The sequence below is a fragment of the Monodelphis domestica genome, chromosome 8, assembly GCF_027887165.1.
Source record: "Monodelphis domestica isolate mMonDom1 chromosome 8, mMonDom1.pri, whole genome shotgun sequence".
NCBI classification, from domain to species: domain Eukaryota; kingdom Metazoa; phylum Chordata; class Mammalia; order Didelphimorphia; family Didelphidae; genus Monodelphis; species Monodelphis domestica.
Genome location: NC_077234.1, coordinates 128246057 through 128258746, shown reverse-complemented (window position 1 = coordinate 128258746; position 12690 = coordinate 128246057). Strand labels below are relative to the sequence as shown.

At 34.4% G+C, this 12690-nt stretch overlaps 1 protein-coding gene and 1 pseudogene across 18 annotated transcripts in view; both read left to right on the top strand.

Moving 5' to 3' along the window:
- KLF12 (KLF transcription factor 12) overlaps window positions 1–12690 on the top strand; it is a 564503-nt gene that overhangs the window by 66006 nt on the left and 485807 nt on the right. The gene's annotated exons all lie outside the window — the stretch shown is intronic.
- LOC130455959 (uncharacterized) overlaps window positions 1–12690 on the top strand; it is a 93366-nt pseudogene that overhangs the window by 63702 nt on the left and 16974 nt on the right.

Sequence of the window (12690 nt, the reverse complement as noted above, 5' to 3'; positions counted from 1 at the left end):
GAAAGCATGTATGCATGTAGAAACACATACTAGTAGATTTATGTGTGTATATATACACACAGGTATATGCCTACATAGAAACATATGCATAGACACATATACATACTGTCATGCATGGATACAAACAACTATGTGATTCATGTGCCCACCTACATGTGTACATATGTGCACTCAAGACAGGAACATGTTTGTATATGCACACAATGAATTCCACAGATGTATGTATGTACATGCATAGGCATATATATATATATATTATATATATATATACATGCAGGCTTACCTTCTATTACTTTTTATAATTTTCCACTTCTTCTCTCTTATGTACATCCAGTTATACATACCGGTATGCATACATACATGCCTACAAAAACCACATTTATCTTCTCTTGCTTTATGTATTGCCCAATTCATTTCCCACTTGTAGCATCTTAGCCTAGGTCTGGGTTGTATTTTTCTTAAGAAGTTTGTTTTTCATTTCTACAAAATGCCATCTCTTTATTTTCTTCAACCTTTTGAAAATAATTTCCCCTCCTTCCTTTGAACTTCTTACCCATAGTTCTTGCTAACACGTGGTTCTTGCTAAATCACAACAGGATATAAGATGCATACACAGTCCAGTAAACTCCTTTCCACTTCTCGGCAAACAACATAGTTTTTCGTCTTTCAAAATTGGGCTTGTTTCTTCCATTTAAAAATATAATGCCTGCTATTCAACCACTTATGCTGAAAACACTGAAGGGCTATGCTCACTTATTGTACAAGATTAACGATTGGGTATGATTTCTAATAGAGGAATAATGAAGAGAAGTATATGTTCTATTCTCTATTGGGAAACATTTCTGTTTTTCATACTGTTCAAATTATGTGACTGGAAACAATCATCAAAGGTCTTAGATTTAAATGCCATTTCCATCCCTTTCTGACAACTTGTGTGACCTTAGATGAATAGCTAAACCTCACTGTCTCAGCTTTTTTATTTGTAACATGAAGAAATCTGCACTACAATACTACTAGCTATAAATCTATTGTTCTCTACCAATTTTTTTCTTAGATACCAGTAATATGGTAAAATTAATTGAAATCATCTTTTCATTGATAAAACACTTTCAATTTTTTATGGAGAAAATAGAGTATTATATATGTCAAAGGGCTTAATATAAACTTGGGAAAACCTCAAAGCACATGCATGATTCATTAATTCAAGTTCCATCATATGGCTGTTAGTTGGAGAATCATGGAACTTTATAGAGTACAACAGGTATCTGAAATGGAAACCCATCCATAACAAATATTTATACAATTTCTGCTTTAAGCCTTTCACTAAGGGTAAAACCAGTCCCTTCTAATCCCCTTCATCCATTTCTTTTAGGGTCACTGAAGTGGGACAGTGGACAACCATATGTCAGGAGTCAGGAAGAACTGAATTCAAATCCAACTTTGGATATTTACTAGCTGTGTAACCCTTTGCAAGACACTTAGCCTCTGTTTGGCTTGGTTTCTTCAACTATAAAATGAAAATGATAATAGCATCAATCTGTCAGGATTGTTGGGAGTATCCAATGAGACAGTATTTTTAAAGGTACTTAGTACAACACCTAGTACATAGTAGATGCTTAATAAATGATTATTCCTTTCCCTTTCTTTTGAAATAATTAATTGTTAGGAAGATTTTTGTAAACCTGTCTCTCCACTCATTGTACTTAGATTTCTGTTTTCTGGGCCTAAATAAAAAAGTATAATTCCTTTACATTAAATATTCTGTCTTCCCTCAACTAATCTGCATATATCATAGTTCCTAGGCTCCTCACCATCCTGGTTCACTTTTCTAGAGACACCATTTTAACAATAAGCTTCCTAAAATATTGATTCAGAAGACCTGAATATAGTATTCCAGAAGCTCTTTGACTAGAGCAGGGTATGGTAGGACCATAACCTCTCTCTGAATGTCAAGTGTCTTTATGGCACTTCACTGAATATCACATTAATTTGGGGGATTATTACTTCATACCAGTGACTATTATTGTGCTTACAAGCCACTAAAACTCTGAGAACTTTTTTATAGGGCTGTTATCTAGCCATGCTTCCCCCATCTTCTACTTTTTGCTATTAATTGGAACTTAAATCCTTGACTTTACATTTATCCCTATTATATTGCATTTTATCAAATTTACTTTCATTCTCTCCTACTCTGTACCTCAAACCTAGGCTGTAATGATCTCTGCAAATCTCTAAATCTCAATTCAGTTGTTTAACATTTTAGCCATTTCTCTCAAGTTAGTATCACACATATACTTTTTTTTTCCAAACTCATACCTTTTGTTTTAGACTTAATACTGAGTATTGGTTCCAAGCCAGAAGAGTGGTAAGGGTTAAGCATTTTGTGTTAAGTGACTTACCTAGGGTCACACGGCTAGGAAGAGAGTCTGTTATATTTGAACCCAGGACTATTTGTCATTAGGTCTAGCTTTCTAGCCACTTAGCTACCTAGCTGGCCCTATTACACACACATGTACCATTTTGCTTTTATCCAAATCATCAATCAAAATACTGAAAAAAAAGTTGTTTCAGGAAGAAAACCCTGGACCATTTCATAAGAAATCCTTTTCTAGGTTGATAGTGATCACTTAATGACCACTCTTTGGGATTAGTCATTCAGTGAATTCCAAATATGTATAACTGTATACAATCTAGGATACATTTGTATATATCTTATATTCAGTGATATGATGAGTGCTGCCAATGTCTTGATAAAATTCAGTATTATTACGTCTATGGTATTTATATGGTCTAGTCTAGAAATTATTTTAATAAAAAGAAATGGACTGACTTGTATTGTGGCTCTCAGTTGATATTTCCCTATCTAATGCCTTATCAACCATGACATTAATAATCTATTATATAATTTCAATTTGGGTGTCCTCTTAATATCTTTTCACTTATTTGGGACTTTGGTTCTTTGTTAATCTTTTTTTGTTGTAGCATTTTCTGTCTTAAGTAATTAATTCTTGGCAGTAGTTAACAATTGTATAATGCTTTGTGCTTTGAAAAGCATTTTATGTATGTTGTCCAACAATCTTGTGACATAAATACTGTGGGCATTATTAAAGATACTGAAGCTCAGAGAGATTAAATGACTTGTACATGATCACATAGCTAATAAGGACTACAAGTAGAATTGAACTCTTATGTCTTCCAGACCCCAAGTTTAGGGTTCTTTCTACTATAATACTCTAGAGAAAAAAAAAGAAAAAGAAAATTGAGTAGTTATGCCTCCGGTTTGTTATATTATTGTCCACTTTGAGTGATATTCATTTTCCATCCTTGATGTTTCTTTTGCCTACAATATAGATTAACAAAACCATTTTTCTTTATTTCAAGTAGTGATTTTGTGATTGTATTAGGATTGTTATTTTAGCCTTAAGGAAATAATGATTATACCACTCATCTGTAATTCATTAGTTCACTAAGTTGACAAATATTTGAATCAAGTGATTTTGATTGATCAAATACTTAATTGTTACAACTTCAAATGTATAATTTCTATTTGTGCTGAAATAAGATATCTTGTCAACTCTGTATGGGAGACCTTTTGTTGCTGTTGTTATTGCTCTCTTACTTCTGGAACCCTTACTCAGCAGAAGAGACTGATAATAACTACATTCCATCATGCTTCCATTCTCTTTCCCTTCCAATCTATACTTTCCACCACTGTCAGACTAATCTTTATGCATATGTTTGGTGATTCACCATTCCTTAAAAAATCTCTAGTGGCTTCCTACTTCCCTCAATGTAATAAAGGATGTAATAAGAATAAGAGATAAAATTAAAAGACATTTTGAAGAGGGAAAAGAGGACTAAAAAGCAGTAGCATCAGGAAAGTCTTTCTGCAGAAAGTAGGTGGTATCTACTTGAGCTGTGATTCCATAGCAAGTCTTTCTTTTGACTCTAATTCCAGGACTCCTCTCTTGCTTTCTTTGAATCCTGAGACATCATAGAAGGAAGTCTAGCATATCCTTTTAGTACTTTGAAATGTAATTCAGAAAGGCTAGTGATATGAATTCATGGAGGGCACTATATGCTCTCACATTTCCTCAGTGATCATAATTTGTAGTCACCTGCTAGTAGTAATTTTTGTTCTCTTTTCTGCCCATTCTCAAGATGTTTTTACTTAGCTGAGGCAACTGAAGTAATAAATAGCAGTTGAGCAGTTCTGCTTTCTTTTTCAAGGCCAATTTTTATCCTTCTGTCCACCCTTAAAGAAAGGGTTATTCTTCCTGCTCTCAACCTAGCAAAAACAACCTCATTTTATTGTTTTAGCATTTATTGTGAGCCTCAGATAATTCTGGACTCTAGCTTTCTTGACATTTCTTATGGACTATACTACTGCTTTGCATTTACATTCAATCACTTGCCCTTCTACTAGGTTTTTGTATATGTTTTTTAAACTGACTATGTTAAATTCCTTGTGTGAACACATTGCTTTTATTGAGCCCCTGTATATTTTCTTCCTCAATGGGATAATTTGTTGTTATCTTATTAGAATTTTGTTCTTGAGATCCTCCTAATCCTCTTGAGCCAGCTATTTTTTAAAAGTTTTAGGGCAAGAGATCCTGTCTATCTTTTCTTCCAATTCCTTGAAAATGATTGCTTTAAAGGCAGGATATGCTGAGAATTCTCTTCTTCACCCCTCTCTCCCCATTATAAGCTTCAAGATGACCGAAAGAATTCTACCCAAGCTTTCAACCATCCCCATTAATCCAAATAATTTCTTCCCATTAAACCTTCAGTAGTAGCCATTGTTACCTCATTCTTCTAAAAGAAGAAATTATCAAGGTAAATCAAACATTGATCAACTGTTTTAGCAGAAAAGTCTTAGGTTATGTTCAGATAGTTGAGGTCTCCAGTGAAAAGTATATAATACTAATCTCATCTGGATCAAAAATTCATCAATTTGCTACTTTTTTTTTTTGCCAGGAGTGTATTCTTTCTTATAATATTCCTTCTGTTTCTTCTTCCCTTTGTCCTCACGCATATGTTGTTAGTCCTAGGTTCTCCTTTAAGTTTATGGAGTTCCATATGGACATTTTAAAAGATTCACATTTAAGAAGGTTATAGTTGAGTGTGGTGGTGCATGTCTATAATCTGTGCTACTTGAGATTGGTAGATCACTTGGATTCAAGAGCTCTGAACTATTATACTCAAAGGGGATCACATATATACACTAATTTGATAACAAGTATGCTGAGTCCCTGGAAATGGGGTACCACCAGGCTGCTTGAAGAAAGGAAAATCAGTGTGGGTTGAAGATAGAGCTGGTCAAGCTCCCTTACCAATTGATATTGGGATTGTATCTATGAATGATTATTATTACTACTTCCAGCCTGGGAAAAATTATCCAATTAAAAAAAAACAAGCAAAAGACAAGAAACTAAGAATTTTAAATTTTGTTGCTGCACAGAAATGTGTAATTTTGCCTTATATGAAAGTAATTGACATAAGAAATTAAATCTTTTTTTCTAGGATGCCAGATAAATGGGACAATAATGCATAAAACACAGTATTTTATCTCAAGGAGATTATAACCTAGAGAGATTATAAAAACGTGTGAGACATTCAAACACTAAATGGTGGCAATTCATTGACAATGTATTGTCAAGTCAATTGTGGTAATATTTAACCAAGAAAGTACATAAAAAGCTTAGTTAGAACTCTTTTGAGAAAAGGCTTTGAACTAGATTTGTTCAGATTAAATTAAAATCTTAATTTCTCATTAGTCTCTTAAATAATTCATAATTTTAATTGGATGGAATGCATGGCAGAACAATAACACAAATATAAGTGTTTTTTTAAACAGTAACTGATCATAAAAAAAATAATACTTTGGAGATACTGCAAAATGATTTCTAGGGTATAAATATTTTAATTTGATTAGGGATGAGAGAAGGCATTTGTTGTTACCAATGCTGATTTTCAGTGTTGGATTACACATTTATTTTTTTCTGAATACTTTATAATGATGGAGACTAAAAGTTCATGATTGAATAATAGCTGAAATGAATCTCTATACCCATGTGTGTATATATATATATATATATATGAATATCTGCATGCATATTTACCTTATGATTTGGATATCATATAAACATTTCTCTTAAAAAGAATTGAAGTTTTAATGGATTCCTTCAGTATTGCATGATTCTGTCAGTAATCCTTCCACTAATTCAGATCACAGGACCTCTATAATTTACTAGATAGATGGGCTCTGAAAGTTGTTGTGGCCAAAGCATTTGTTATCCTCCCACAAACCTGGTAATGAGCCCTTTTTGAACTTAGCTAGCCTGGTCCACTGACAACATATACATAAAATAAATTGCACTGCCTGTTTCAAAGTGTTAATGGAATAAGAGTGTGAAAATACTGGGTGATTTACTCCACTTCTTCATCTGCAAAACCAGAGCAGTGAAACAGAATCCCAGGACCATAGATTTAGAGCCGGAAGTGACCTTAGGGGCCACTGAGTCCAGTACCCTCATCTTATTGATGAGTAACAGATAGTTTCTAATGTCCTTTCCAGCTCTAAATCCTTTGATTCTATGGAGCCTTAAAACAGCTGGAACATATTAATAAAACAAGTTGTGGAAATGTTAGTATTTTCTAGGAACCTGTACCTTCTATCTCCAGAAAGGAAACATTACATTTTTTCCTCTTCCATCGTCATTATGATAATATTCTTCTAAGGAAATTACACTGGTATTGATTTATGGCCACCCAATGTGCAGAATTTCACTGTTATAGAATTCATAAAAGAAGAAATTCATTTGGCCTATGTTAGGTTAAATTCACAGTTGTGGATCTTTGAATTTCCCCTTCCATTTTCCATGTGATACTCCCTGGTCTATGTTTCTATGCACCTCTCTCCCCTTCTAATTATATATCCCTCTATCTCCCATGCTCTTCTCTCTAGTCACTTCTCTTCCGACAGTCAGAAACTAAACAAGACAGTGGGCTCAGGAAGAAAAAGGAATAAAAATCTTTGTGCTATGCCTCCAAAGGGCTATGAAGCATTTGAAGAAAGCCTGGATACTAGCTTGTTTCCTCAGCTGCCTCAATACTAACACTGCAAAGTGAAAAGACCGACTTATTTTAGTATAATAACTTTTAAAAAGACAAATAAACATTTACTTCTTTATTTTAGAGATGCAAGAGGATGCCAATAAAGAAGGGTTAAGATGTGAGACTTGATACTGTAGAGTTGCGATGAGGGTAATTGAAAGAGGAGAAATCAGGCTTTTTTTTAAAAAGCACTTTGAGACATTAAAACTCTCTCTACATCATTTGGCAAAGGAGCCTGAATAAACAATACATTGGTATAGACTTTTAGCATGTATAGAATTTCTTTTACATATGTTATCTTATTCAAGTTTCCTTGTGAGTAGTGATTTTTTTCATTCTGTGTATTTGTTGTATTTATATCCCTAGTACCTGTCACATGACACACATTAGGGACTTAATAAATGCTTGATAATTAATTCTCACAATTATATGGAATAGGAAAAGAATACATTAATAGCTTCATTTTATTGTTGTTTAGTTGTTTCAGATGTCTGACATTTTGTGACCCCATTTGTTGTTTTCTTTGGAAAGATATTAGTCATGTGCCATTTCCTTCTCTAGTATATTTTTATAGACGTGGAAACTGAGGCAAACAGGTATTAAACATATACTATGTGCCAGACACTGTACTGGCACTAAGAATATAAAGACACAAACAAAAAATTCCCTCACCTTAAGAAAATATATTTTACTAGTGGAAATGGTACCTAGAGAGATAAATACAAAATCTATGTGGAATAAAAACAAAGTTATATCAATGTGGAGTGAAGAGTGACTTAACAAGATTTTATAAATGGTAGAACCAAAGTTAGAACTCAGATCTCTAGTTTGGTAGAATCAATCATTCATTATTTATCTTGGAAACATCTCCTATATGCCAGAAACTGTGCTAGTTACTGGGGATTGAGATACAAAAATGAAGCAACTCTTGTCCTCAAGCAGCTTTTGTATTTCCCGAGTAAATGTGTACAATGATAAGCATACACAAAATATGTATCCAGGAAATATGAAGTAATTTTGAGGGGAGGAAATTCTAAGAAATTGGGTGGATCAGGAAAAGTCTCATTTAGGAAGTGACTCCAGCTGAGCTTTTACGGAAGCTCCAGATTCTAAGAGGAAAGAATGCATTCTAGGCATGGAGCACAACCTATGTAAAATCACAGGGCGGAAAGAGAATATGTTGTATGGAACAGCAAGAAGGTCAGCTGGTTGGCAGGACCATGCAGTGATTAAAGGTGTATAATGCATGATAATCCTGGAAAAAATATCTTGAGAAGATTTGGCCACTTATCTTGTCATGGGATGATGTAAGCAGTTGAGAAAGACATCAAGGTGTCATCTTGGGTAACTGGAAGGATAATAGTGGGACAAAAAAAAGAAAAGATTCAAAAGAAGAAAGACAATGAGTTGGTTTTGGAGATGCTAAGTTTGAGTTATCTATAGGATATGAGTTGATATAATAATAGGCAGTTGATGATAACAGTACTGGAGCTCAGCAAGGACCAAGGCTAGATAATCATCCAGGGCTAGGAATTATCTCCAAAGAAATTGCTGAATCCATGGGAATTGACAAAGCCAGAGAATGCAGGCAGAGATGAGAAAAGGGTTGGAATTTTTATGGTACTCTCATGTTTATGAGGAAGTGTGTAGGTGATTATTTAGTAAAGGAGACTGAGAAGAAGTGATTTAAATGTTAGGACTAGAACCAAAAGTTATCAGTGTCATTAAAATTCATAGAGGAGAGAATATCCAGGAGAGGGTGGTTAACAGTGCCAAAATGTTTTAGAGAGGTCAAGAAGAATGAGAAATAAGAAGAAATCACTAGATTTAATAATTACAAAATTACTCATAATTTCAGATAGTTTCAGTTGTTTCAACTGTTTGAATTGAATGATAAGTTTAGAAAATGCAAAACTTTTAAGAAGTGAGTGGAAAAGAATGAATATGGATTCTTTCCAAATCTATTATTCTATGAAGTTCTGTGACTATAAATCCATTTTTTTCTCACAGTATTACACTGAGGTCATTATTCATAGGGATGAAGAATACTCTTGAGTTTTCTTTTTCTTCTATATCTAATTAAATCCCAGAATTAGAGATTTAGAAAGGTCCTCAGTAGTCATCTAGCCTAACTCATCCACCAAAGGAATCCCACTATTACAACCCCACCCCACCCCCAAGTAGCAATCAAGTCTCTAATCAAAGAGGCATGTAATAATCATATTTCTATTTCCACTATTGCTCTTTACTGCTTTTCTATTTGACTAAAAGTCATATAATTTTTTTTATCATGCCCATTTTGGCATAGCTCTAATTTCCTAGAAGAAATATCAGGGTTTCCCCCTTCTATCTGTTTGCATTGTTCATTTAAGAAAAACTCATCTCTCCTTGCTACTTTCTGGAATTCTGTATTCATTTAGGTGTATCTTTCTCTTTCTTTTTTCCCTTTCATTTTTTCTTCTTTCCTCAGCCATTTTTTTGCTTTTCTTTTTATTTGTAATATTTTTGTTAATATCTCCTGTACAATATTGAGAACCTCTTTCCAAAGTTCTTCAAGCACTAGATCTAATCCCTTAAATCTGTTCATTACTTATAGTTCATATTCATAATGGATTATATTTAGGTCATATCTGTGGACTGATGTTTTTCCCTACTTTTTTAAATTTAAGCCTGAATTTTGCAATCAGCAGCTCATAATCTAAGCCACAGTAAGCCCCAGGTCTTTTTTTAATTGACTGTATAGATTTTCCACCTTTGGCTGCAAGTATATATTCAGTGATTTTGATATTATCTTTTGGTCATAATTCATTTGTAGAATCGTCTTTTGGTTTGTTAAAAAATAATGTTCCATCTTGTCAAAACTCTTAATGTCTCTTCTTTTTTATTTTATATTCCAAGTTCAAACTTACCTATTATTCCAATGATCTTTTTTTTAAAAAACCTTTACCTTCTGGACTAGAATCAATACTGTGTATAGGTTACTAGGCAAAAAAGCAATAAAGACCAGGCAATGGGGATTAAGTAATATGGGTTACATAGCTAAGAAGTGTCTGAAGCCATATTTAAACCTAGAAACTCCTATCTCCAGGCCTGGCTCTCAAGCCACTGAGCCTCTTAGCTGCCCCCTCCAATTATCTTTTGATTTCATACTTTAGCATTCCAATCCCTTATAAAGAATATCCACTATAAAATTTGGATGTTTTTCTAGAAGATATTTTACATCTTCCTAGAAGTGATCATCTTTGGCCTCTTTAGCATCAGTAATTGAAGCATAGACTGTGATTGGATGACTGGTTTGCCTTGGATTTGAATAGATATCATTCTTTTGTTTTTTATATTATAGTCTAATACTTTTTTTTATCCTCTTATTGACTATGAGGGCTACTCCATTTCTTTGGAGGGATTCTTTTATTTTCCCTTTCTCCCTATTACATGTAAAAACAGTTTCCGACATTTTAAAAATGAATTCTCTCCCTCTCTCCCCTCATCTGCTAAGTTGGTTAGCAGTCTTATATAGATTTTTCATGTGAAATCACATAAAACATTTTCCCATATTTATCCTTTTGTGGAAGGAAACTCAAACCAAAAAAAATAAGAAAGTAAGTAAAAAAAGTTTACTTTGGTTTGGATTCAGATTCCCTTAGTTCTTTCACTGGAAGGAAATCATATATATTTTTCTTTTAATCATGAGTCCATTAGGGTTGTTTTGGATCATTATATTGCTGAGAATAGCTAAGCTTGTCACAGTTGTTCATTGCACAGTATTTGTGTCACTGTGCAATTTCACTCTGCTTCAGTTTATGCAAGCCTTCCCACATTTTTCAGATCTCTTTCTGCTCATCATTTCTTACAGCACAGTAGTATGTCCTTAAATTAATACTATAATTTACTTAGGAGTTCCCCAGATGATGAATATCACCTCACTTTCCAATTCTTTCCCCCCACAAAGAGAGCTACTTTAAATATTTTTGTATAAACAGGTTCTTCCTCTTTTTTAAAAATTACTTTGGGATACAAACCTAGCAATGGTGTTGCTGAATCAAAGATTATGTACAGTTATAGCCCTTTGAGCATAGGTCCAAATTACCCTCTGGAATGATTGAATCAATTTACAATTCCCCAAAAGTGAATTATTGTCTCAATTTTTCCACATCCCCTGTTCAGAGAGATTCTTGCCCACAAAAGTGTATGCAATGATTATCTGATATAAATTCATCTATTCCTGTCCATTAAGTTCACTGATACCCAAGATATCATTCTTTTTATTCTTTCCATTTCCTGTTTGACCATGTGAAGCTAGGATTAACTCTCCCCTTCAGTTCAGTCAGTTACATCAAGAGTTCATTCTGGATCTTCTGCTGCAGTGTAGTTTTCTTCATGGCACTTTCTCCAAATAATTCACTTTCTTGATTCGAGGAGTTAGCAAGTTTCTTTTCCTGAAATTTCTCTCAAAATTTTTTAAATCTTGGATTTTATGAAAATTATACAATCCTCCCCAAGGCGGGTCTTAACCAACACCTGGATCAACTCAGAATACATGGTTGAATTATGAGGTGTATGAGTCAAGTGTCAAAAGAAAAACTAAAAACATAAAGAAGAAAAAATTTTAGTAGGAAAAAATCAAAATCAAAATATCTAAATCTATGTACATAAAAATTATGAGTAAGAAAGAATAAGTCCATAACAGGTTCTTAAATCAGGGTCCAATTAAAGTGATTTCTGTCTCACAAGTCTGTAGGACAAATGCAGTAATATAGCACTTAGTGATTGGTAGCCAGGACTAGAGAAAGTTGCCATGCTATAAAAAGAGAAAAAAGGGACTAGATTTTGACTTAAAAAGGAAGTATCATTTTCTGTTCTGATTTTACCTTCACTCTCAGGGATAGGGGAGTCAAAATAGTAGCCAAACTAAGGTATTAGTTGGAACATGGCACAGGAAGACCTGCATCTGATGCCTATCAAATAGGCACTACCTTGAATCTCAAACAAGTCCTCTGTCTTGGCGCAGATTCAATTAATCCCACAAGGATTGTTGGTCTCCTTGACCTTGTGCCTCTTGGCACTGTTCAGTGGCTCTTTTGTGATCTCTTCTGCAACTTGGGAGGTTTCTTTCCCTGAACTCACCTTAGGACACCTGCATTAGGGTTTGACAGTTGTATGGCCCCAGTCAGATTCCCCACTGACACTGTCCCTGGAGAGAGTTGTGCCTGGTGCCTTGTGGCCAGGCGCCTGGTGCCAGAAGCATTAGTGGGTGAATAATCCAATGCTTGGTGAATTCTGCTTCACAATGATAGGAAGAGCTGACATTGAAGGATCAAAAAGCGACATCTCACTGAATGCTTGGCCACCTCAAGCCAGTTATCCTTGTGGTAACTTTTCTGACACCTCCTGCTCAAAACTCCAAAGATCAGAAGGATCGTGAGGCCCCACTTTCAAGGTCTGTATTCATACTGAAGATCAAGATCAAGCGAGCTTTTGACCTTCTTGGATGTGGTAGCCCTTTCTCAGGCTCCCTCTCCAGAATACAACCCCGATTCCCGTCACCGTGGTTCCCCATCACCCATGGTCACCATG